Genomic DNA, 27,392 nt, shown 5'->3' with positions numbered 1-27,392 from the left:
TTAACAAGACTCGCGGCCACTCATTAAAATTAGAAGAAAAAGAGGTTTAACCTTAAACTACGTAGAGGGTTCTTTACTGTAAGAGCAGCAAGGTGTGGAATTCCCTTCCACAGGCGGTGGTCTCAGCGGGGAGCATCAATAGCTTCAAGAAACTATTAGATAAGCACCTGAATGACCGCAACATACAGGGATATATAATGTAATACTGACACATAATCACACACATAGGATGGACTTGTGTCTTTTTTTTTCAACCTCACCTACTATGTAACAATAAAAGTGTGTGAATGCAAAATGTGTATTTAAAATGTGGGAGTACTGTGTAACTCATTTAAATAGACATAGTGAGATTATGGCCCTTAGAATGGCCACCCAAATCAGTGGGGTCAGTGGAATAGTAGTTCCCAGTGGAGAATACCCCCCCTCCCAATCATTGATGTCAGTGGAATAGTGGTTCCCATGGTAGAATAGCCTCTTACATCATTGGTGTCTTTGGAATAGTGAGCCCTGGGAAGAAACAGACCCCTCAAATCATTGTTGACAGTGGTGGCACTTACATGGAACAGGAACCAGCATCACCTGCAGATCAAAACTGTTGATTCCCACGCACAGCCCTTCAATACCTCTTCTAATGACCTCTTTCTGTGTGCAGGTGCAGCAGTGTTGGAACCATTTTCAGATTTGTCATGTGCTGATCAATGCATAATAAAGTAGTAGTAATACTGTGGCTTTTTTGGTGATGCTCTGGTGTGAGAGTAGTAGCTGTCAGAGCAGACAAAGCTGCAGTCCACCACTGGTTTACATTATTTGCAAGCTATTAGTACTAGTTTCACAGAAATCAGCCTTTAAAAAAAGGAAAGTTTATAAAAGTACTTGCTGTAATTTTTTCTTTTCCTGGTGCCTATCCATGGCAGCATACCAGGGATAGAGCAAAACCTATAACCCCCTCCCTCAAGACCAGTGAAAAGCTTTTATAGCCTAGATAAGGGTATAGGACCCTGGCTATTCTAGTGAAAAAATTCAGACCAAGGGTGGGTATACAAGCTGTCATGGATATGCACCAGTAAAGGAGAATTCTGACCAGTATTGATACAATTTTGCGTTTTCCTGGTGCCTCAATGGCAGCATACAAGTGATAACTAACTAACGTGGAGGATAAATACTAATTTATTTATTGATGGATATGAGAAACTGAAGACTGAATGGTTCTCCTGACGAATTCCACTGTGGTTTAAGTTGTAGTGCCTCGAGACAGTGTGATCTGTAGGGCTACCAGCTAGACGTATCATATCAGTAAATGCCGCCACTGGAGTGTGCCGCTTAAGATGCCACCATTGCCCTTTTAGAATGCGCTCTCACCACTGAAGGAAAATCTAGCCAAACTGCTTCACAGCCTCCTGGTAGGCTAAAAAAAAATTGTCTTAGGATCTGAAAGAAGCGGTTGAAAGGTTATTTCCTCAGTGTCCTTGCTACATCAAGCTTATGTAAGGTACTGCTTTGTAAATTTGGAAATAGTTTAAGCCAGATAAAATGGTGTAGCCACCTTGGGGATAAGGTGCTTTTAATGGATGCAGTTCCGCTGTCTGTAAAGAATGTGATAGGAAGCCCTCTAGCTCCCAAAGCTTGTAATTCAGAAACTTCTTTGCCAAAGAAGCAAATGGGGGGTTTTTACAAGACTTCCAAGTTTACCAACAATTCTCTGCTCTAAAGAAATAAACAAACAAAGGCTCACTGGCCCACCTATTCTTGATAACTGCCACAATTGCAGCTAACTAAACCTTGAGATCTGAAGCCTAGTCCCACACATTTTTACTTACTATGATACCTTCATTTTTTCTTCTCTTTCAGTAAAGGAGTTGTAACCATTTTATAATTAAAGTGATACTAAAGTCTCGTTTTTCTAAAAGAATATATATATACAGGGAGTGGCGCTGTGCATGAGGGGATAATTACCGTATATAATTATCTAATGATAAATCATATTACGAGAACCAACACAAAGATGTGAAGAAGTATACATAAATATCCCGCATAGGGATCGGTAGATGCTAAGAAGAGAGTATAGATGCAGATGGTAGTTCAATAAAGCCTGGATACCATACCCCAATGACCCTAATTATCTCTAATGGTGCTAAATAATGTGCAAATAAGTGCCAAAGTGTCAAGTGCAATCCAATAAAAATTACCAGCCCTTGCTGAAATAACCTACAAGTGATATGAAAAGGGGGTATCCACAACCCTCTAAGGTGCAGTGCTAAAAAAATTTTTTTTTAATGGGTAGATCTATATCTATAAGGGGTATCCACAACCCTCTAAAGTGCAGTGCTAAAAAATTAATAAATGAAATAAAATTAAATTGCAAACAAATTTATAAACAATTTATAGATCTATATATATATATATATATATGTAGGAAGTGCTATTATAGGATTAGTAGTGATTAACAAATAAATTAATAGCACAATTAAATAGCAGCATGAGATCACATGTGAAAATGCAGAAAAAGGAAAAAATCCAGCAAATCGTTAGAAAGTTCATGTAAAGTCTTCCACCCGACAACTTCCAGATTCTATAAAGATACAATCCCCCTGTTGTGATTCCACTCACCGGAACGCTATACCCCTGCAGGAGTATAAGCATAAGATGTTTCCACTCCAGCCGGTCAGATCCGGATGTCGATCGAATCTTTGTGGTCACTCGTCTCTGATTGCCTAGTCCAGATCAGCCTCTCCAACAGAGCAGGGGGACGGGGGGGATGGATAATCCCCTAGTACAATCCTATCTCCAGCCGGTCATCCGCTCCAATGGAATTATATGTAATAAAAAAGTTGTGTCCACATAGCGTAACTCTTTTTATCAAAAAAAGTTTATTATGTAAAAAATACAATCCAATAAAGAGGAGTTACTCCAAGAAAAATAATAAGTTTAAAAAGGAAAAGAATGGAGGAGCATACAAGCTCGCTGGCTCCCTTTGCTGTCCTGGGACGCAGCGTAGTTCGCAACTACCGCTTGCGTTCCACCGGTCAGCTAGCAAGAACCACAGCGGCAGGAAGTGACGTTGTGCGTACCAAGATAGTCCCGCCTTACGCGTTTCGTCACACGGACGTCATCGGAGGCGCAAGCGGTAGTTGCGAACTACGCTGCGTCCCAGGACAGCAAAGGGAGCCAGCGAGCTTGTATGCTCCTCCATTCTTTTCCTTTTTAAACTTATTATTTTTCTTGGAGTAACTCCTCTTTATTGGATTGTATTTTTTACATAATAAACTTTTTTTGATAAAAAGAGTTACGCTATGTGGACACAACTTTTTTATTACATATAATTCCATTGGAGCGGATGACCGGCTGGAGATAGGATTGTACTAGGGGATTATCCATCCCCCCCGTCCCCCTGCTCTGTTGGAGAGGCTGATCTGGACTAGGCAATCAGAGACGAGTGACCACAAAGATTCGATCGACATCCGGATCTGACCGGCTGGAGTGGAAACATCTTATGCTTATACCCCTGCAGGGCTATAGCGTTCCGGTGAGTGGAATCACAACAGGGGGATTGTATCTTTATAGAATCTGGAAGTTGTCGGGTGGAAGACTTTACATGAACTTTCTAACGATTTGCTGGATTTTTTCCTTTTTCTGCATTTTCACATGTGATCTCATGCTGCTATTTAATTGTGCTATTAATTTATTTGTTAATCACTACTAATCCTATAATAGCACTTCCTACATATATATATATAGATCTATAAATTGAAATAAAATTAAATTGCAAACAAATTTATAAACATTTATTAATTTTTTAGCACTGCACTTTAGAGGGTTGTGGATACCCCTTATAGATATAGATCTACCCATTAAAAAATTTTTTTTTAGCACTGCACCTTAGAGGGTTGTGGATACCCCCTTTTCATATCACTTGTAGGTTATTTCAGCAAGGGCTGGTAATTTTTATTGGATTGCACTTGACACTTTGGCACTTATTTGCACATTATTTAGCACCATTAGAGATAATTAGGGTCATTGGGGTATGGTATCCAGGCTTTATTGAACTACCATCTGCATCTATACTCTCTTCTTAGCATCTACCGATCCCTATGCGGGATATTTATGTATACTTCTTCACATCTTTGTGTTGGTTCTCGTAATATGATTTATCATTAGATAATTATATACGGTAATTATCCCCTCATGCACAGCGCCACTCCCTGTATATATATATTATTTTAGACGTACTCTTTGAGGGTACACTTTGGTGCCCTCTACTTACATAGGGGGGCTGCAGTTGCAAATATAACCTGTAAGCGCGGATCTACTGTCTATAATAAAGTCTCGTTTTTATTTTCTTTAAAAATAACAAACATGTCATACTTTTCTGCTCTGTGCAGTGGTTTTGAACAGAGCAGCCCAGATCCTCCTTCCCGGGTCCCTCTTTGGCGCTCCTGGCCCCTCCCTCCCGTTAAGTGCCCCACAGCAAGCAATTTCCTATGGGTGCACCCGAGTTGAGCCGCAGCTCCATTTGTCCATTCAGACATGGAGCTGCAGTTTGGCCCTGCCCCCTCTTTCTCCTCATTGGCAAACTGACTTTGTAGAAAAATTGCAAAAATATCTGCGCTAGATATGTGTATGAAAACAGCTGCTAACACAGGCCAATAGACAAAACCCAAAACAATCAATAAATGAAAAGTGCGGAGTGATTTAAAAAAAAAAAATACAAAACAATGTATATAATGACATAATGTGAACTCAAATTCATCAATGAAAGTCCAAAAAATAAGAGTAAATATATGAAAATAAAATTAAAGAGAGACTTCAATAAAATATAAAAATAGGTTCCAGTGTCCCAGAAGAGTAGATTCCAAGGGGAAAAAAAGAAAATAGATAATTGCATAAGAGAGCTAGCTTCCCCAAATCCTCTGTGTGCAACACCAACCATGTAGAAGGTAGCAGCTTACCAGACTTGGCTTTTCCATTAGATTGGAGGCCAACACAAAGAGCTGTAGGGAAAGAACTTTCCCAGATACATCCACAGAGGTCCTAATGTGCTCCAAATCAGGGACTCGTTCCCGATATAGGCATATTTAAAAGATTATAGCAAAATTCTGTATAAAAGGGTTGTTTATTATACATAAAAGGTGCACTCACATATCCATAGTAGAAAACGAGCATGTAATCACATGACAAAAGTTGCATTGGTAGCCAAAAGCAGAGTAACGAGCGGCTGAAGAGCGTGGTGATGTCACGTCTGGTCCCACCCACTGACACTCCATTTCCACCAGACTGACAATGCTGCTATCCAAAGGTGCCTTGTGCTCCTTCATCCAGAGTGAGGGTAGTATAAAACAGGAGGTGTGTTACTGGCCAGATCAACAGGTGAAAAAAAATGAATGCAGCCACTGTATGTATAAAATAATTATTTATATTATAATATATATACAGCCACAACATCTGAGGTACATGGCCAGGGGAAACAAGTGATTGTGAGGCCAGTAAGGGTGAATGCTGGTGACTGTTATCATCTAGGTCAGGGATCTTCAAACTACGGCCCTCCAGCTGTTGTGGAACAATACGTCCCATGAGACATTGTATAACTCAGACACAGACATGACTAGGCATGATGGGAATTGTAGTTCCTGAACAACTGGAAGGCCATAGTTTGGAGACCCCTGATCTAGGCTAAGAACCTCATGATGAGGAACAGAGGGTGAAAGGTGTATGTTAGAGCACTAACCACCTGTTTTCATCCGATCCGCCAGATGGATGGAAAAATAGGGTCACCAAACGTCTGGATTTGGTAGACAGGATTGGATAGCAGTGGGTGTCAGCGGACATGACACCGCTGACATCCGCTGCCCCATAGGGGTGACTGGAGCATCCAATTAGGTCCGCCTGAAAAACTGACAGGCCGACCTGATTAGAAAGCCCGTGTGAAAGGGGCCTTAGTGTCTAAGGGTACTTTCACACGTGTGCTCCACCCAGCAGACTCTGCTTTGCTCAGTGGGGGATCACTCTTCTGAGCAGGCCAATGACAGGTCTGTCTCCGCTCACTGTGCAGAGACAGACCTGTCAGAGGCCCACTCTCCTCTATGGTGAAAACGGACTGCCTGTCCGTTTTCATCCGATCCACCAGACGGATGGAAAATAGGGTCACCCTCCGTCTGGATTTTACGGACAGAATTGGATCGGATAGCAGCGGATGTCAGCGGACATGTCACCATAGGAGTGGATGGAGGGTCCGTTCAGGTCCGCCTGAAAAACTGACAGGTGAACCTGATCAGAAAGGGCGTGTGAAAGGGCCCTAAGGTTCAGGAGAGCAGTACTTTTACTGAAGCCAGAAATGCAAGCAGGAGAAAGGTTCATAACTTTTTTTACCAAAAGAGTAGCGGATGCTTGGAAGAGGCTTCTAGCAGAGGCAGTGAGTCCATCAATAGAAAATTAACTTAAACATGTTGGTTGTGGTTGGGAATTGCAAGCAATAGTTTCTTAAGCCTGGTACACACATTTCGTTCAACCCAGCAAATGAACAAAAAACTTACAGATCACTGTACCGACACATCTGATATTAGTGCAGCAATCTCCTCTGCTGAACTATTGTGTTGTGACTGAGGGACTGCACACCCACCAGAATACACTGATCATCGCTGGCAGCCATTGGTTTTTCAGCATGCTCATTCGACAAAAGCTGGTCTTGAGACCACCTTCTGTCATATAAGGAGCTGTACACATGGTTCGAAAGTTGTCTGCCGAACTGACCAGTTTCGGACGATTTTTGACCCGTATGTACCCAGCTTTACTTAGATAATTAGAAAAGTATTTGCATGGAGATAATTAAACATGTCTGCATGGAGATCTGCTTTCATGTGTTTCAAGTGGCCAGAGGTCAAAGTACTGCACTGGGCCTCACACTGAAAGTATAATGTTTTTCCCAAGGGCTTAACCTCAGTGTAGCACTACATCACTCCGTGTATGGTCACTCCCTATCCCATGACCAACTCCGAAAAAAAAACCCCTAGAGACCCACCCCCTTGCGCTTAAATATCCCAGGCTACTTCCTGGTAACTTCAATGGTCAAACGCAGACACAGCAAATTAACCCAAACAATACCAGTAATATATTATACATACAATGCAACACAGTTGGCACCTGCGTACAAACATGCTTGTGTTAAAGATAGGCATGATAAAAAAAAGGTTAAAAAAGCATTAAGAACCCACAAATTTTAAAAAAGAAGGGGGAGACCTCATGGACCACTTGGTCTTGGCTGTCATTCTTCTCTGTTTTTTACAGCTCCATTGCACTTAGACCTCACATAGAAAAATGGAGATGTGCTATGTTTATATGTTTTTTTTTTTTTTTGTTTTTTTTTTTTTTGCATCACCGTTCACCTGATTGTGCAAGATGGCAGGTAGACACAAGGGATGATAAGAGGGCATGCAAGGCAGCATAAAAGAGCCAGCTGAACATTATCAAGAACCAAACATAGCTTATAGCCAAATCAGCTATTTTTAATGATGTTTGAATTTGCCCAAATTAGCCCAGTCAAATCTGTCCAGCACATACTGTACTGACTTACACTATACAGTAGCATGCATATTATTATTATTATTATTATACAGGATTTATATAGCGCCGACAGTTTACGCAGCGCTTTACAACAACATTAGGGCAGACAGTACAAGTACAATACAATTCAATACAGGAGGAATCAGAGGGCCCTGCTCGTTAGAGCTTACAATCTAGGAGATATGATAAAAGCAAGAAACCACTAGGTGGCAAGATATATTCAGTAATAAGAATTGAGTAGCAAAATAATTGCAACAGCTGTTGTGAAGGAGCACATTAAAAAACAGGAAGGAAAACAATCCGAGAAAATAAATGGTCTGCAAATGTAGCAGAAAAATAAATCCACTTTTCAGATATCTTGAATCGGGCAAAACTAATGCAGTAAGTTAAGAACAGCAATCAAGATTCACATATAGAGCAGATTGGTCCTTAATTAGTTCCCCTGATGTCGCAGAAAGAGCAGTATAGTCAGCAAAGTAAAAACAATGGGGAAAAGGGATAAAGTAAAATACTCACATTTTTAAAAAAGTTTTAGTTGGTTAGCAAGGACCACTAGGAAAATCAGCTTCAAAAGATAGTACCATATTAAGCAGGGCAATTGCTTAGAAATATCCGATTAAAGGGAAGGTCCAGAAATCAGTCTTTCATGGGGGATACTGATATGATTCCTGCTGGCCATTGATGATCACTTAGGAAGAGTTTGACCAGCTGGAATTATGGCCATTAGAGAAGGAGCCAGTAGCGGTTGGTGCTAAATATTTGAGTGGGGGGGCGCAAACTAACGCCACTTAACCCCCCGGGGGAGACAGACAGGAAGGTGGCGATTGACGCAAGTACCCAACCCCCCCCACCGGGGCTAGATGCACGAGACTGCGGTGGCGATCCACTGCCCTCGTGGAGGACTGACCTTAACTTAGGAGGTAGGGGGAAGGAAGAGCTGGGCTGTTGCTTCTCCTCCCGGCTGAGGCTGAACAAGAAGTGTGTCCTGAGACCCAATTAGCCAGGGCCAGTCCTAGGACTCCCTGGCCAATCGGGTCTCAGGACCTGCTTCCTGATTGGCCGGGAGGAGAATCAGGAAGGCAATAGCGAATATTAATTCGCTATTGTCATACAACTGGGTGGGCTCAGGGCACAGTGCTCTGCGCCCCAAGCACACCCCCTTTTTGAAGGCAATTAGAGCCTCATGTTTTAATCATGTGGTTTAGGGACCAAGCGTTTGGATTAGGGGGGAAGTATCTTCTTTAAATTAATCTTACTGGTTGCATGAGGTTTTTGAGATTATGCATTTTGGCTAGAGTAGCCTCTTAGGCAGTTGTGGTCAACCTACTCTTTGTAGTCAAGTGTGACATCACCAAAGGGTCACACATAATATTAAGTGAATGTAATGCTAGGAGATGGTCAGAGACGGAAAACATGCCGTGGGAGTTGTTAAGACTGGAGACCCACATGAGATTTCCCTTTTGCTGTTACTGTGCCTCAGTTCACACTGCCGTGACCTGCGGTGCAACTTTGCCAGGCGACTTCCTGGCAACTTTAAGTACTACTTGATGAGACTTTGAAGCAACTTTCAGGGAATGTCTGGATAATCTTCCTGTAATGTCGGATCCAAATCACATCAATATAGATGAGGATTCAACTTGGAGGCAACTTCCTATAAAGTCTATAGACACAAGTCAGATAGAAGTCACCTTGAAGTAGTACCGGAACTTTTTCTAAACTCGGAGTGACTTCAATCACGCTAATTAAAGCGGTATCAAACCGCTGGAAAAAAACAAAACAAAAAAAACCCCTGTAAGACAATGGCATAATGTGCTAGTATGCATCGCATACTAGCACATTATGAAATACTGACCCTAGAACAAAGCCCCCGCAAGGGCGCCCAGGTCACCACTGAGGGGGCTGACAATTTCCCCCAGCGTTTTTTCTGGGTTCCCGGGCTCCGGCACTATGAGTGGTCAGAGCCATAATGATGTCCCCCTTGCGCATGCTCGTGGGAGCCCTTGGTTCTGGCAAGAAGCTCTGAAGATCCGGCACGATACGCTGGACCTTCAGAGTGCATGCGCCGCTGATGTCAGCACAGCTGCATGCAGGGTGAATATCTCCTAAATGGTGTACATTTAGGAGATACTCATTTTACCTACAGGTAAGCCTTATTATAGGCTTACCTGTAGGTAAAAAAAATCACAAAGCGGGGTATACAACTGCTTTAAGACAGCTCTCATTGACTAACATGGGATTTCACATGCTACGCAACTTGGGGTCTCACGTTGGATCCTAAGTCACGGCAGTGTGAACTGTGCATTAGTCAACGTGTCCACATTTTTGCTTCCTACAGCCCTCTTAAAAATTTCTTGTGCGACATTTGATATTTCTCTTAGCAAGATCCATTATAAAAGGAAACAGAAATAAAACTTAAAAAAAAAAAAAAAATAGGGATGGACAACCCTAAAACGTAAGATATTGTGAAAGAAATTAAACCATTAGCTTCTTGAAGCCACTCTAGACTGTTTTTCCTTCACTGGACTGATTAAGAACCAAACACACCACTGTGTAGGGACTCTGAGGGCTGCACAGTAGGTACATAAGGGCTGCATGTGGTCCCCAAGCCACAGGCTGGGCACCAAGGCTAAAGTCTGAATAAAAGTACCTTGAACGATATCATCCTGTAAAAAGCTTTTACTGTGATTAGGCATGCAGTACTCAATGTATAGAATTATCCTACTTTTAGGGCCCTTTCACACTGGGGCAGGGGCGGCGGCGGCGGTAAAGCACTGCTATTGTAAGTTTTACCCCCCTGCTAGCGGCCGAGAAAGGGTTAAAACCACCGCCGGTGGTATAGCCGCGCCGTCCCATTGCTTTCAATGGGCAGGAGCGGTGAAGGAGCGGTATACACTCCGCTCCTTCACCGCTCCGAAGATGCTGCTAGCAGGACTTTTTTTCCCGTCCTGCTAGCGCACCGCTCCAGTGTGAAAGCCCCGAGGCACTTTCGGGTTGGTTTGCAGGCGCTATTATTAGCGCAATAGCACCTGCAAACCGCCCCAGTGTGAAAGGACCCTTAAGGATTTTAGGGATATTCTATTAGGTTGGTCATGAATTCAGACATTCTGCAAAGTGTCAAATTATTTCTCCAGGACATGTTTATATCATATTGTTCCTTTTTAGGTGTAAACTGCAAAAAGTGAAAGTATTTAAAGCGGAACCTCAGTCATTTTTTCATCTTTCCATCTATTTAATCCTCTGCCCTTGTTATTTTAACTTTGGATAGTAAAACATTTTTTTTTCTGCCAGTAAAACAGCCCACTTCCTGCTTCTTGTCTGGTAAAAAGCCTAGGCTTATGACATCATGCACAGCTTTCTCTCTCACTCTCCTGAGAGTTTGCCAGGAAGGGAGGGGGGATGAGTCATAAGACGGCCAATAAGAGCTGCAGAGCTGGTGGTGTGCCTCTGTGTAAATCCAGGAAGTGAACAGGCAGCAGCTTCAGCTGCCCACAGTTAAAACGGTTGCAGCCAGACTCAGTGGAGGGAGATTTCTGCAGCATATTTGACAAGTACAGAATTACAGTATATATAAAATAATATGCAACGTGGTTGGAGGGAAGCTTCAGATGTTTTTATAACAAGAATTTATTTTCAAAGAATATACTTTGAGTACATATACATTAGACACACAAGTAGCAATCATCACAAACTTTTCCTGTGGTGGAATATTCCATTGCGGGGCCGCATCAGCATTATGGTTGCTCTCAAAAGGCTGGTTGTATCTTTAATACTTTATAAATGTATCTACTATTTATCATATTAAATAATTGCCTTTACATTCAATTATTACTGGTTTTAGTAATAATTTAAGACTTGAGGTGTGAAGGGCAGGTGCAGACCAGCACAGAGCTCACTCACACTCCTGTAGCAGATGATGCAAGTCTGAAAAGGAGGGCCGCACACTGATGGTATCACCCACAAGAAACTTTAATGGAGACTGCTCAGACAGAACATGGTGCTGCCATCTTATTCTGTCTAAGCAGTCACCAATAATGTTTCTTGTGGATGACACCCTCCTTTTTAACTGGCATGGAACTGTACTATTCTCATAATAATTATAAGCAGATGTCCAGAGCACCTCCCCTTACATCAGGAGCTTCTGTAGGAGAAGTTCCGTCCTCCTCTCTGCTGCCGACTGCTGAGACAAGGTGGGGCCAGAGACAAGAGGGCTTTTGCAGCTGCAGGAGGGGTGTGGAGGTCACATGAAATGGCCTGGTGGGCCGGATTTTTCCCCCAGTAAGAAGGTTCCTCCCATATGACCCCTCCCATACAGGAAGTACCCTTAGTTTTGTAGCAAGCAATGAAGATCCCAGAAAAGAAGGGAGGGACCTCTGTGTCCCGTGATGTACTCCAAGAAAAGGATTTTACAGGTAAGCTGTTTTAAAAATCCATTTTTCTTTATCGTACATCACGGGACACAGAGCACCATAATAATGACTATCTGGGTTGTCCTAAAGCAATGCATTTGAGGGGAGGGAACATAGTATTCCTAAATTCCCTTCAGGCCCAGGACTTATAAAGCCGCTCGCAGCACGCTGTGGCCAAAAATAGTCTCCTTTTGAAATCTAACATCCAGCTGGTAAGACCTGGTGAACGTATGAACTGAAGACCAAGCGGCCGCTTTGCAAACCTGAGCCATAGACACCTGTTGGCGCACTGCCCATGATGTACTAACTCCTCTAGTAGAGTGAGCTTTGAAATATCCAGGTGGAACCCTGCGTTTCAACTCAAAAGCCTGGATAATGAGCTGGCGAATCTACCTAGAGATAATTGAACTAGTTGCTGCCTGTCCCCTCTTAGGACCCTCTGGCAGGACAAAAAGGGAGTCAGTCTTCCGAAAAGGAGCTGATATGCTTAAGTAAACCTTGACTGCTCTCACCACATCCAGTGAGTGAAGCAACTTTTCTTTTTTAGACTTAGGATTGGGAAAAAAGGAAGGTAAAATGATATCCTGATTCAAATGAAAATTGGAAACCACCTTCGGTAAAAAATCTGGATGGGGGCGCATCACCACCTTGTCCTGATGTAAAAATAGAAAAGGTTTTTTACACGAAAGGGCGGCCAATTCAGAACCCTTCTAGCCGAAGTTATGGCCACCAAAAAAAAAATTTCCTAGTCAGTAGAATTAAAGGAATATGCCTAATCAAAGGGTTGAACCTGTAGAGCTGATAGTACCAAGTTCAAGTCCCAGGGGCATAAGGGTGGCTTAACTGGCGGTCTTAAGTGCAGTACCCCCTTGACGAAGGTTCGCACTAAAGAATAAGATGCCATTGGCCTCTGGAAAAAAACTGATAAGGCCGAAATTTGTCCTTTAATGGTTCCTAAAGATAAGTTTAAATCAATTCCTGTTTGAAGAAAGGCAAGGATCCTCCCAATCGTATACTTGCGAGGATGCCATCTTCTCCTCTCACACCAGGAAATGTACAATTTCCAGACCCTATGGTAAATACTTCTAGAAATTGGCTTTCTAGCATTTATCAGAGTAGATAAGACTGAACCTCTGATACCACGGTCTTTCAGCACCCTGGTCTCAATAGCCATGCCATCAAATTCAGCGACCTTAAAGAAGGATGGTATATGGGACCTTGAGACAACAGGTCTGGACGGTATGGGAGGCACAACGGGTCCTCCACTGCCATCCTCACAATCTCTGAGTACCAGGACCTCCTGGGCCACCCCGGGGCCAGCAGAATCACTGTTTTCTACTCCTCCCGTATCCTGCGTAACAGGTGCGGCAGCATCTGGATCGGAGGAAAAGCATAAATCAGGGAATACCGATCCCAGGGAATCACCAATGCATCCGTTCCGATGGCGAGCGGATCCCTGGTCCTCGATACAAACCTGTCCACCTTGACATTGAATCTGGATGCCAGAAGATCCACATCTGGCATCCCCCAGTGCTGGCAGATTTGAAGGAAAACTTCGGGGTGAAGAGACCACTCCCCCGGTAACAGTTGCTGACGACTTAGGTAGTCTGCCCGCCAATTGTCCACCCCTGGAATAAAGACTGCTGACAGAAACAGCACATGTCTCTCTGCCCAAGTTAATATGTGATTTACTTCTCTTTGGGCCACCCAGCTCCGGGTGCCCCCTTGGTGGTTGATGTACCACTGTGGAGTTGTTGGACTGGATTCAGACAGGAAAAACCCGCAGTCTGGACGTCCAAAATAGGAGAGCCAAGCGAGCTGCCCGAATTTCCAGCAGATTGATGGGCAAGGTCTTCTCTACTTGGGTCCATAATCCCTGGACGGAAGCCTCTTCCAGGACCGCTCCCCAGCCTAGACGACTGGCGTCCGTAGTTACTACCTTCCAGGTTACAGGTGGAAAGGATTTTCCGCCCTTCAAGTTGCTGGTCTTTGACCACCAAGAGAGGTCCCTTTTTCCCTGTAGGGATAGAGACATGGGATGATCCAAGGTTTGAACCGACTTGTCCCAAGCTTCCAGGATAGTTCTCTGGAACATCCTGGAGTGAAACTGCGCATAGGGAACTGCGCTAAAAGGTGACTTCATCTTGCCCAACAGCCTCATGCACAGTCGAATCGAAGGACTTTCTACCCCCTTGACCTCTCGAACCAGCTCCACTATGGAGCTGACCTTTAAGGGAGGTAAAATTACCCTTTCTTGGGTTGTGTCCAAGATCAGGCCCAGATATGTCAAGACCTGAGCTGGACGAAGGGCCGATTTGTCCATATTTAGAATCCAGCCTAAGAATCTCAGGACACGAACCGTAGTTGTAACGTTTTCTACTAAGGTGGAGTAAGCTTGGTCCCTTAACAGAAGGTCGTCCAGATATCCTACCACCAAGATTTTTTGGAACCTTAGGAATTCCCACACAGGAGCCAGAACCTTTGTGAAGACCTGAGGGGCCGTGGCTAGACCAAATGGAAGTGCCACAAACTGGAAATGATACCCTTCTACTGCGAAGCGCAGCAATCTTTGATGTGGACCGAAAATCGGTACATGCAGGTATGCGTCTTTGATGTCTATGGACGCTAAAAAATCTCCTTTCCTCAAGGATGCGATTACTGAACGAACCGACTCCATAAGGAAGGTTCGGATGTTTAGAAAAGAATTGAGGGATTTGAGGTCCAGGATGGGCCTTACTTCTCTGTTCGACTTTGGCACTGTAAATAGGTTCGAGTAGAACCCCTTGAATCTTTCTTTGTGCGGAACCTCGATAATTACCTTCTGCCTTTCCAGCTGTTCTAAAGCCAGGAACAGGCCCTTCTTTTTCCCCAGGTCTGATGGGACTCTGGATACCAAAAACTGAGTTGGGGGAAAATCCCGGAACTCTATTTTGTAACCTTGAGTTATAGTGGAAATGACCCACCTGTCCTGAACCAATTTCCCCCAAGCATCTGCAAACCGCCACAGTCTGCCCCCTACCCGCAAGAGTGGGGGCGCCCCTTCACAAGGAAGACTTGGAATTGGTTTTGGCTGGTTTCTGGGTCCAGGGTCTTTTTTGACCTTGAGGCTTCTTAAAAGTAGGTGGCTGAGGCCATCGATACCTCTTGGGAGAAGAGGCACTTGGCCCAGGAGCGTTAGGAATCTTAAAGAAGGCCTGCTTACTCCTTCTTTTAACTGGAAGCAAGGAACTTTTCCCTCCTGAGATCTTTTGGATATACTTATCCAGATCTTCCCCAAATAGACGCTCACCGTGAAAAGGAAAAGCCGCAAGCAGCCTCTTGCATGGCGTCTCGGCTGACCAGCTCTTCAACCACAGTACTCTGCTCATATGAATTGAGAGTAGCGCAAAACGAGACATCTGCTGGATCGAGTCCTTTAATGCGTCTACCGCAAAACATAAAGCGCGAGGAAGTTCTGACAATTCGTCAGAAAATTCCTCTTGAACAGGTAGGTTCCTGACCAACTTCTTAAAACTGTCCTTTAACACCTGACAAATACAAAAACTGCCGGTTGTACTGCTGACCCAGCCACCACAAAGGAAGCTTTTAGTAAGGATTCCAGTTTTTTATCTGCCGGATCCTTAAACCCCTGGGCATTATCCACTGGACTATTTAGGCTTTTATTCACTGAAGAAATGGCAGCATCAACCAAAGGTGTATCCCTCTTCCTGAATTTTTCCTCCATAGGATATAAAAAAGAAAACCATTTTGGAGGCAAGTATGTCCTGTCCGGGTGGTCCCAGTCAGCGTAAATTACCTGTTCCAATAAAGGATGCAAAGGGAACGCCTGGGAACCTGGCTGAGGACGCAAGGATCCTAACGTAGAACAGGAGAGTCCTGGTCCCTGGACCGGGGGGTAATTTAAATCCAGCTCTCACCATCTAGAGCCAAGGACTGGATAAACAATTTCTGGGATTGGGAGGCTGAAATTGGTTCCTCAGAATCTGAGTCCTCTGCCGAGGACTCTTCAGCCTCACCTTCCTCCTTGTCTTTAATGGCCTCCTCCTCCAAATCCTCTGCCCATTCTGGATCCAAATCACAAGGACCCATGTGGCTAAAAGAGTCCTGGTGCTCAAGTGACTCTCCACTGGGACTGGGCTCAGGAGAGGGAGATCTATGACGTTTCTTCCCTCCCTGTGTTACTGTGGCAATCATACTAGCTATTTTGCCTTCAAGGCCAGCTAGGGCTGATGCTAAGTCATCCTTAGTAACATAAGCCGATGTAGGGATATTGGTAGTGGCCACCACGCCTGACAACTGCAATGGCTCAGCCAGGCCAAATGCCGCAGGTTTTTCAGGGGAGACTGATGCTGCAGTAACCTGAGTTTGATCTCCTGTTTTTGAAGGAGTCACTTTAACCCCTGGACTTGTCCTACTCCCCGTACCTCGTTTCCTGGAAGACATTGCTTACAAGTTTTGAGGAAAAAAAAAAGCACTCCCTCTGAGTTATAAGGCTGGATCCAGCGTATAGCCGCTACTATAGCTTTTACCAGCCTTCAACCTGTTGCAACTGTCCAACTCACGTGCCCAGACCTCTGTGTCCCACCGCGCACTAGGCTCCTGTGAGCCTGACTGACAAGCAGCATTGTACATGCAGGCGCCATCCGAATAGATCCGATTATAACATCCTCACTGGGATATTATTGAAGAAATTTGAAGAGCTTCCACAGCCGTGACCATCACCTTCAAGACACTGGCAAAAAACTAAAGTTACTTCCTGTATGAGAGGGGTTATATGGGAGGAACCTTCTTACTATTGGTTGCCAGTGTCCAATCACCTAAAGGTAGCATATAACCCAGATAGTCATTATTATGGTGCTCTGTGTCCCGTGATGTATAATAAAGAAAATTAAAAGTGAAAAGGTGAACCCTCAGCACACACTTGGTCCACCTATCTCCTATCTTGATTATCTTCTGCTGCCCACACAGCTGGTGTTGCACTCTAGGCATCTCAAAAATGCAGTTCACAGTCCAAGGGCTGTGCAGCATCATCGCAGTGAACAGGTATTCCAGCATGTGACTCTGCTGACCAATGAGATCTGCTCAGAGCCATCCTGGTGTCCCAGAAGAAATTGGTGTGCCTAACAGAGTGGCTTTCAAATGCCCAAGCTGCGACATCAGCTAGCATGGGTAGTGAAAGATAATCATCCAAGGAGGTAAGTACATTGGTGACTGGGAAAGGTGTTGTTAGTGCACCTTTTTGCAAAACATGAAAAGGTGAACTAACCCTTTAATTAGCACAGTTGGCAATAGTATTTGTGATACAGCAGAGAAGATCTGCTTACTAGAAACTAGTCTATGATGAGATGTAATGGGTTGCAGGGGTACAATTTTATGACATCAATGATTAGAAAGAACTGTTCAGACTGACATTGGAGTGTTTATTATACAGTACCAACCACAGTTCTATGTAATTTTCCTATCCCAAGTGCATTAAACTCCCAAGTGTAGATATATGTACCCATTTGACAGAACTATCTAGTGTAGATATATGTACCCAAAGCATGGACAGGGCTTAAAGCAGAGTTCCACCCAAAAAGTGGAACTTCTGCTTTAAGGACTCCTAACCCCCTGACATGCCACATTTGGCATGTCATTTTTTTGGGTGGGTACCTAGTTTTGACAGGTACCCAGCTCCCACATCTGCTTGCGCCGCCTAGGCGACTCCTCCTCTCCCTCTCTGCAATCTTCTGGGACATATCACAGGTCCCAGAAGATTGCTCGGCCATTCAGGATGTGCAGAGCGACTCGTGAATGCACAGTATGCACCTGGCTGTGAAGCCACAAGCAGTCACAGCCAGGTGCCCACAGAAAAACGAGTGGAACTCTGCTTTAAGCACAGTCATATTTGTTGTAGCTCAGTATTAATTGATGCATTGTTTTCTATATTTCCTTTTGGTAAGAAGTGGTTTTGAAAGTTTCCTGAAAGTTTGTCTCTCTATAGACTTGTCCTGGACTCCTGGAGTTGCGTTCATCTGTATTAAGTTACAGAATAAATATATTGACAATCCATGTTCTCAGATGATATATTTAGATAAAATGAATCACATAAGCTCATGCCAGTGACCTTTTATCATCGGTACAATACACATAGAACTAAAAGTAAAAATAGGAACAGTAGCTTATGCTGGTAAGATTCATCAACAAGGCTAGAGTAGCCTACTATGAAATGGATGGAAACAGCTGTCGATACCTCTATGATTCTGTAGCTGAAATTATAATGCTTTTTCTCCCTAGCCTTACCCATTTATAGGTACAGCTTTAAATTAAATTTGTTTAAGAAATATGTAATAAATTCGTTGTTAATACATTTACTGCAAGAAAATCTGCCTTGGTGTTAAATATTTTAAAAAGAAAGTCCTATCTGAAAGTAGGATGCATGCTATCACTTTTATTAAAATAGCAAACCCTTTTATGTGTGACCCTCTGATAAACCCACATCATTGTTTCCCATGGGTCACCCTCTAAGCAGCCAGTATAACTCTTTTTGATAGTGAAATATGGGTTGGTACTTAGACTGTGAAGTCTTAGCATTTGTTGCTTAATGTACTGAATATGACCCTATTTCATGACTCTTACCCTTTTTTACTGTGCTGTCAGACATACCCACTGTAAAAAAAATACAAAAAGATCAACTTATCATATAAACATATACCGTATAAAGATTTTGTGAAGAAAGCTGTGTTACAAAATATTGTCTAGAATTCTCAAGACAGTATGCTGCTCCACTCAAAAGAAAAAACGTCCACAGAAGTGACTCCACTATCTATTCTTTAGATAACAGGTCCAACTAACAATATTATGTGCAGTCCAACACTTAAAGTAGAACTATAGTCAATTTTTTTTTTGATTTTGGATAGAGTAAGGGATGGTCATAACCACTGTTGGTTTATTTTTTGCCATCTATGTTCCATTGGGGAGATTTCTCTTCACTTCCTGTCCCACAGCCAAAACAGGAAGTGAGAGGAAATCCCTAAAAATTAAGGGAATCAGTTGGGGACCCCCAGGTCACCAGAACTAGGATCCCCAATGAAAGATTTCCCCTCTATTACTTTTCCAGGGAACAACACAAAATTTGGAATTTTCTTTTACTTTCACTTTCAATGATAATGGTAAATAGGACATATAGACAGGGTAAATTACCCTAACGGGGAAATAGAAAACCGTAAAAAATTACAGGTGTTCCAATCCATCTCCACTCTATCCAAAACTAAAAAAAAAACTTTTTCCTTTATTTGTACTTTCAAGACTTGTGCTCTTAAGGTGCTCAAAGGGCATCATCTACAGAAAGACATACTCCCCAAAGGAAATGGACCTTAGGTCATAAATTTCAAACAGCACGTGTTTACTCATATACTGGTCTTTATATCAGATACAGATATAAACATCCAGATAATAAGCTCCAAATATGTGTAGAATGTTCTTTTATGATCACTACATATTCATAATATTCATAGTGTCAGAAGTACATATACTATCAGGCTGCTTTCTGAATTTCATTACAGTTTTATTAGAAAATCTTGTACTTTTAAAAATATTTTCTATATGCTTACATTAGGAAAGTGCACACAGCACTATTCTCACCTACACTGACAGACCTTTTGAAATGTCCATAGAAGCAATAAAATACAACTATTGTCACCTAATTAGGTCCCTTTGAACTGTCCATTGTGACTATAGATGACAGATCCTTTTATGTGCCTAGGATGAAAGCTGTCATGACTGAGGTATGTGGGACGGTCTGAGGGTTTTCTGTAAATGGGTGTTCACAAATGTGTTCCTTTAATATGTATTGTAGCGTCAAGGAAGTTTATTTCTGTTTGTGACTAGTTTAATTTAAGTTTTATTGTGGGGTGGAAGTTGTTGAATTTGCTGTGAAATTGAGAGAGATCCTCTTCATTTGCAGCCTAGATAGCCAAAATATCATCAACAAAGGGTTTTATGGCACATACAGGAATCAGTCATCTATAGTCAGCCCATAGGGCACAGCTGAATGTGCTCAGATATCACAGACAGAAATGCACAATTGGAACAATTCAGGAGAGCTTTCATAATACAGGACTATATAATGCAGTTACAATAAACACACAATTTAGGAAAGTGGTCACCTACAATCCACTCCTAGAAGCTCTATGAAACATTGCAAAAGAGTTTCAGCTTCTTCTGCACAAAGATGGCAGACTTAAAGAAATATTCCCAGAACCACCACTAATAACATACTGACAACCACCCAATTTAGGACAGCTTATTGTGAGATATTCCACAAATAGCTGAATACGAAATGGAACATCTATTTGTGCAGAACTCACATTTCTTCTGCATGCATACAGTATATCCACAGCACCATAGGGAACCAGACTACGGGATCACAGGAGGAGTACACAATACCTTCTGTTGCAGATCCTCAGATTGGGGACAGAAAATGTATGTGCCACAATGATTTTATTAAATTTTCTGATCTCAAGTTCTTGACCAAAAGAATGAAGAGCTCAAAGGGACTCAAAAAGGTGACAAATTTAAGGTGACAGTAGTTGTATTTCATTTAGAAACAAATATACACCTCAATGTGGGATTTTTAAGGCAATGTAATGAAAAAAAGAGGTTATATTAAAAATAATAATTTATTGATACATAGAAAATATATAACACATACAAAATGCTTTAGTGATTATGCGATTAAAAAGAGAAACCATTAAATAACATGGAATGAACAATGAGCTAAAGCTCCTGCATAGTGATACATCCTGCTACAAGATACAATCACCACCCATGACAGTGCGATGGTGTCAAGTAGCGATATTCCAACGCGTTTCAACTTATAGCATCAAAAAGTCTTCCTCAGGGAAGGATTGCATCACGTTCTAAAGTTTTAAAAAATAACAATGTTACATACCATATATATATCTCATATGTTATTCAACGCCTACATTCAATAAACACAACTTACATTCTTCATGTAATTTGCAGAAAAAGTGCATTCCCACTGCTTCATAAAGAAAGGAAAGGTCTCCAACATTTATTGCCCATACTGTCCCGAATCCTCTACAGGACGACTGGATATATTTAGGGAAAAACACCCCTCATAGGCAGCCAAAAAAAAAAAGAAGTTTCTAGAAAAGTAAAAAGTTTTGTGATAAAAGTAAGAATGAGATTCTTTCAGAGACCAATATTCTCTGAGGCTCTTACAATTAGAACGTATGAAAAAATTACCTTCTAGTATGGTAGACTGAGGGTCTTTGTAAAAAATGCAGGAAAGCCTGTGGTGACGAGCCTGGGTTGTTGAGTACCTCTCGGTTGGAAGCAGAGTGGAAAGTGCTGACATAAGCCGTCCCTGGCGTCCTAATAAAGGGATATGGGCGTGGCTAAGCTCTGGGCGTTGCATATCCATAGCGACGCCCCACCACCAATTGGTGCAGCCTTGGGAAGCGTGGTGTCGACTGAGCGGCTACCAGATGACAGGTGTGGATGTAGCTGGGCTCCGGGTGACGCCACATTGCCCGTAGATACCAACGTACAGGGCGCGGTGTCGACCGAGCGACGTCCCGCCCCTTGATTAGAGCTCCACTCCCCACATCCCCATATCCTATGGGGTGTGGGCGTGGCTCACCAGAACAGGGGAAGGAAGCGTCGTGTCACCTAGGTGACGGTGCGCACTCTCCCTGTCTCTCTGTGGCGGGTGCAGCGTCAAAGTCATGTGACTGGACGTTGCAGTGACGCCGTTTCTCCTATGAAGATAAAGAAAAGAGAGAAAAAAAAAAAACGCCATCGCACTGTCATAGGTGGTGATTGTATCTTGTAGCAGGATGTATCACCATGTAGGAGCTTTAGCTCATTGTTCATTCCATGTTATTTGATGGTTTCTCTTTTTAATCGCATAATCACTAAAGCATTTTGTATGTGTTATATATTTTCTATGTATCAATAAATTATTCTTTTTAATATAACCTCTTTTTTTCATTACATTGCCTTAAAAATCCCACATTGAGGTGTATATTTGTTTCTAATCTTCTAAGGGATGATGGCAATGACACATTCAACCCTCTGAGCCACTTAGTTTAATGCATTTTTTAGGGTGGAGAACACACCCATACCTCATTTATTTGACTCAGAGGGCTGAATGTGGACTCTCCTCAATATATGTGGTTTATTTCAAATATAATAGAAGGTTCACTTCTTTCCCCTTTTTTAAAGGATTAATTTCCTCTGGGGGAGCTTAGTGCACCTGCAATAGGTCATTTGATATTTTCTTTGACCGAATCTTTTTTGATTTCTTGGGCTAGTTTACTGGGTAGTGAGTGTACACGATGGGGGATCTATTGGGAGGAGAATGGGAGGAACTTATGGCGAACATTCAAAAAAACGACCAGGATAAAGAACAGGTCGCATCTGACCTTTCTTCACTCTTTTCGAGGTTAACCAAAATTTTGGAAAAAAAATCGGCCCTACACTGGCATATTGAATCACTTGGAAGATATATCAGGGAGGGTATCAACCCTATAGGTGTAAGAATACAAATATTCCCCATCCTAGATAATGTCACGAAAGAACTCAAAATGATCTGGGAAATGAAATTAAATGAATGTTCCAAAAACCTTATGTTGCTGCTACAAAACGAATATCAGCAGCAATTAATAGGCATGGACATAGAAATTAATACATTATACGCTATACTCTCTCCCCTAAAAAAACATGAACAATATGCGGGATATGAAAAGAAACTTAAGGAGCATTTGGAAACTTTCAGCAAAAATATTTTTATATAAAAAGAGAAAAAATACTGGAGGGACAAGAACGCTTCGGGGAGGGGAGGGCAGGGCCTACATGTGGAATTTGGATCAAAAATCAAAGAAGAAAAATCCAAGATCCTCACAGCAGGACAATGTTAATCAAACTAATGATTATCTTTCTGACACACCCTCCAATAATTCCTCCTCTTCAGCATCCACTCAGGCAGGTCGATTTCGGGGTAAAAGAAAGGGACCTTTTCCCAAGCACTTGGAGACAGAAGGAGAGATTCAACAAATGAATAAAAAACAGACCACGGACCCACAACCCACTGAGACCTCACGAAGTGGAAGAGGAGGTGGGATTGGAAGGGCTAGAGGTGCATCATCGCGGAACCCAAAAGGTTCCTCTTCCCTCAATCCTGGGAAAAGTTACAAAGAACAGGGTGCATACCCAAAAACTCAGCAGACTCAACTAGATAATTTTTTAGACAGAGACAATGCACCTCCCCCAACCCCGACAACGCCTCCCCAGACACAGCTGTCAATGATACCGACAATAGTCCTACCCTCAAAGGAAAATTAAATGTCATTAACCTCTCTTCCCACAAATTAACAATAGCAGAACAGGAAGTATTATCCCTAGGTCTTTCTTTTTGCCCAAATCGTAGCTCGGACAACTTTGAGACCACCAAAGACATCAATTTATTCGCTAGGAAGCTCTTACTTAAAAGTTTATACTGTATGTGGCAGAGATACATAGATGATCTCTTTATCATCTGGGATGGCCCCCAGGAGCAACTTAAACAATGCTTAAAACTCATGAATAACAATAGTTTTAACCTCTTCTTTACAATGACATCTGATACCCAGGAGGTACATTTCTTGGATGTCACTATATCCAAGAATCCTGATGGTGGACTATCTAGCAGACTCTATAGAAAAGAAACCGCAGGCAACACATTGTTGCACACGGATAGTTTCCATCCGGATCCACTGAAAAGATCAATCCCGTACAGTCAGTTTCTTCGTCTTAGAAGAAACTGCAGCACTGATGAAGACTTTCAAAAAGAAGCAGATCTACTTACCATTAAATTTATGGATAGGGGCTACTCAAAATCATCTCTCAAAAAGGCCTTCAATCGGGTCAAACTGACCGATAGAAGAAATGTAATTTTTTCTAAAAAATCCATGAAAGAGGATACCTCTACTAGAATCATAATGAGGTTTTCCAATGAACATCAAAGGATTAACAAAATAATCTCTAAGCACTGGCCCATTCTTACTAATGATCCCTTATTGAAAGGGCTGATCAGCTCCAAACCACAAATTACATACAAAAAATCAGGTTCGATAAGGAACCTATTGACCCAAAGTGAATACAAAGGTAATGCCAGAAAGGATCCCTGTAAAACATGGGGTACCTACCCTTGTGGATCCTGTGCTCAGTGCAGAGTCATTGGTAGGAGGACCACACTGGCCTTGCCTAATGGGGAGAGTTTCTCCCTGCGTCATTTTGCCAACTGTAGAACGCAGGGCATGATTTACCTCATGCAGTGCCAGTGTGGTGCCTTCTATGTGGGGAAGACCCGACAAGAACTCGGGAAACGAGTTGACAAACACATGCAGAGCATGCGTATTGGCAACTTATATCTGCCCCTGGGAAGACATGTTGCCAGGCATCATAACTATAAACTACCTTCAGTCAACTTCACAGTCCTAGATAGGATCCATCTACCAATCAGGGGGGGTGACTGGAACAAGGTTCTGCTTCAGCGGGAAATGCGCTGGATAAGGTACCTTAGGGTCACCACCCCCCTGGCCTTAATGAAACTGAAAGCTTTAGACCCTTCTTGGAGGGTTTCAGCTCAGGGAAAACGGACTGAAATTAATTATAAATATGTATTACATTCTGCTATCTCAATATGCATGCTCTGACTCCACTGGGAATTACTACACTTTTGGGCTTCCCGTGCACTAAAATAATGACTCTTAAGCCCCGTACACACGGTCGGATTTTCCAACGGAAAATGTGTGATAGGACCTTGTTGTCGGAAATTCCGACCGTGTGTAGGCTCCATCACACATTTTCCGTCGGATTTTCCGACACACAAAGTTTGAGAGCAGGATATAAAATTTTCCGACAACAAAATCCGTTCTCGGAAATTCCAATCGTGTGTACACAAATCCGACGGACAAAGTACCACACATGCTCAGAATAAATAAAGAGATGAAAGCTATTGGCCACTGCCCCGTTTATAGTCCCGACGTACGTGTTTTACATCACCGCGTTTAGAACGATCGGATTTTCCAACAACTTTGTGTGACCGTGTGTATGCAAGACAAGTTTGAGCCAACATCCGTTGGAAAAAATCCTAGGATTTTGTTGTCGGAATGTCCGATCAATGTCCGACCGTGTGTACGGGGCATAAGGGTCATATTCTCAGTTGCACTCAAGCAATATGGTTCCTCTCATGGGACCCATAGTGGGAGACCCCCAACCACAACTGCCCGGATATTGGGCATATACTTGGTCCAAGAAAAACATTTTTGGAGAGTTTCTCTTACTTTATATCATGATTATTATTTTTATTCCCAACTTGGGCACTAAACTTATTTGTTTTTCTTTATAATGGATAACTTGGTTTTTCATTCATTGATATGATTACTGTATATTCACTGTCATTGTCAATGCACTTCGATAATAACAATTTTTTGCTTCCCACCGCTAAGGTTACAGGTTTCCATATATGGTTGTCCTTTCTGTCCTCTTATCCCTACCTGGCACAGGAGGGCCACGCTAGAAATATCGTGGCCTACACACCCCTAGATTCGGATCTTTCCTAGCCAGGGGTTTCTCACTATGTCGGTGGTTATTAGTCCTATTAGGTTTCTTTCTCCCAGGATTCCAGGGTTGAAGCATAGGGAGATATGGACAGTTTAAAGGGTTCAGGCATCCCACATAGGGTAATTAAAAAATAATCCCCAATGGTGTTCCTTTTGATATACAACATTTGAAGCTGATACATTTATTTCCACTGTCTCCTATTTTGTTTATGTATTATATCTTATTAAACCATGAAGCATGAATTAATTGATTTTTTGCTCAGTAGTGGGGTTTGTGGCCCCATGTTACAACTAGATTAGCTTCCGCTCACGGGCTATTTCCCCGTATCTGGGCCACTTTTTACTTTTCTAGAAACTTCTTTTTTTTTTGTTTGCTGCCTATGAGGGGTGTTTTTCCCTAAATATATCCAGTTGTCCTGTAGAGGATTCGGGACAGTATGGGCAATAAATGTTGGAGACCTTTCCTTTCTTTATAAAGCAGTGGGAATGCACTTTTTCTGCAAATTACATGAAGAATGTAAGTTGTGTTTATTGAATGTAGGTGTTGAATGACACTTGAGATATATATATATATATATATATATATATATATATATATATATATATATATATATATATATATCTCAAGTGTATGGTATGTAACATTGTTATTTTTTAAAACTTTCCCTGAAGAAGACTTTTTGATGCTATAAGTTGAAACGCATTGGAATATCGCTACTTGACGCCATCGCACTGGTGATTGTATCTTGTAGCAGGATGTATCACTATGTAGGAGCTTTAGCTCATTGTTTATTCCATGTTATTTGATGGTTTCTCTTTTTAATCGCATAATCACTAAAGCATTTTGTATGTGTTATATATTTTCTATGTATCAATAAATTATTCTTTTTAATATAACCTCTTTTTTCATTACATTGCCTTAAAAATCCCACATTGAGGCGTATATTTGTTTCTAATCTTCTAAGGGATGATGGCAATGACACATTCAACCCTCTGAGCCACTTAGTTTCATGCGTTGTATTTCATTTTGCCTGGAATCCTCTCTCAATCAATTACCCCAGTAATACCTTTAAGCTCTGATCTCTTTATTTCCTACAATAGCCTTTGCTACTGAAGTATATCAAGAAACATTTTTTTTAAATGTGTTAAATTTTATGCTTCTCCTTATAACTGTGTAACCATTTTTTCAGAAATGTATACAACTTGACAAAAGGGTCAAAGGTATCCTAAAAGTTTGCATTTTTAATAACTTAAAGCTTATCTACAGTAAAAATTTTAAATCATTATAATAATAATAATTTCCAAATTGGATATGAATTATTTTTAGCCTATTAATATTAACATTCTCAGAGTTTGAAAATTAACTTTGTGAAGGTCTCCACAAATTTACCTACTTGAAATATGCAACACATATTTAGTATGGCCTGTGAGTAGGCACTGCTGTGTTTCACATTTCACAGAGCCTGCCTTCCAAACTACAGATGTGCTTAGAATAGGAATTTTTAGATTCAAAATCACAGCTTACAGGCAGCAAGGTACCATGGGATATGTAGTCCTTAGAAATGGAAAGTAAACAGCAGAGGAGAAGCTGCAAAGCATGCAGGGATTCCAAGGATTAGTTAAAAAAGATAGCCAGCAGACACGCAGAACTCAACACATGAAAGGTAATTTTTCAAGCAAGCATACTTTTGTTTGTATTGTTGTTGCAGCCCTCTTTAGGGGGAGTATGAGAAATGGCCCTACCCAACCAGAATATTGTGTATTGTGCTAAACCTGTAGGTAAATAAGAGAACCAGAACCTTTGCTAAATGAAAGTCTGGGT

Source organism: Aquarana catesbeiana, linkage group LG02 (assembly GCF_042186555.1).
Source record: "Aquarana catesbeiana isolate 2022-GZ linkage group LG02, ASM4218655v1, whole genome shotgun sequence".
Taxonomy (NCBI): domain Eukaryota; kingdom Metazoa; phylum Chordata; class Amphibia; order Anura; family Ranidae; genus Aquarana; species Aquarana catesbeiana.
Note: the sequence above shows the minus strand (reverse complement) of the source record.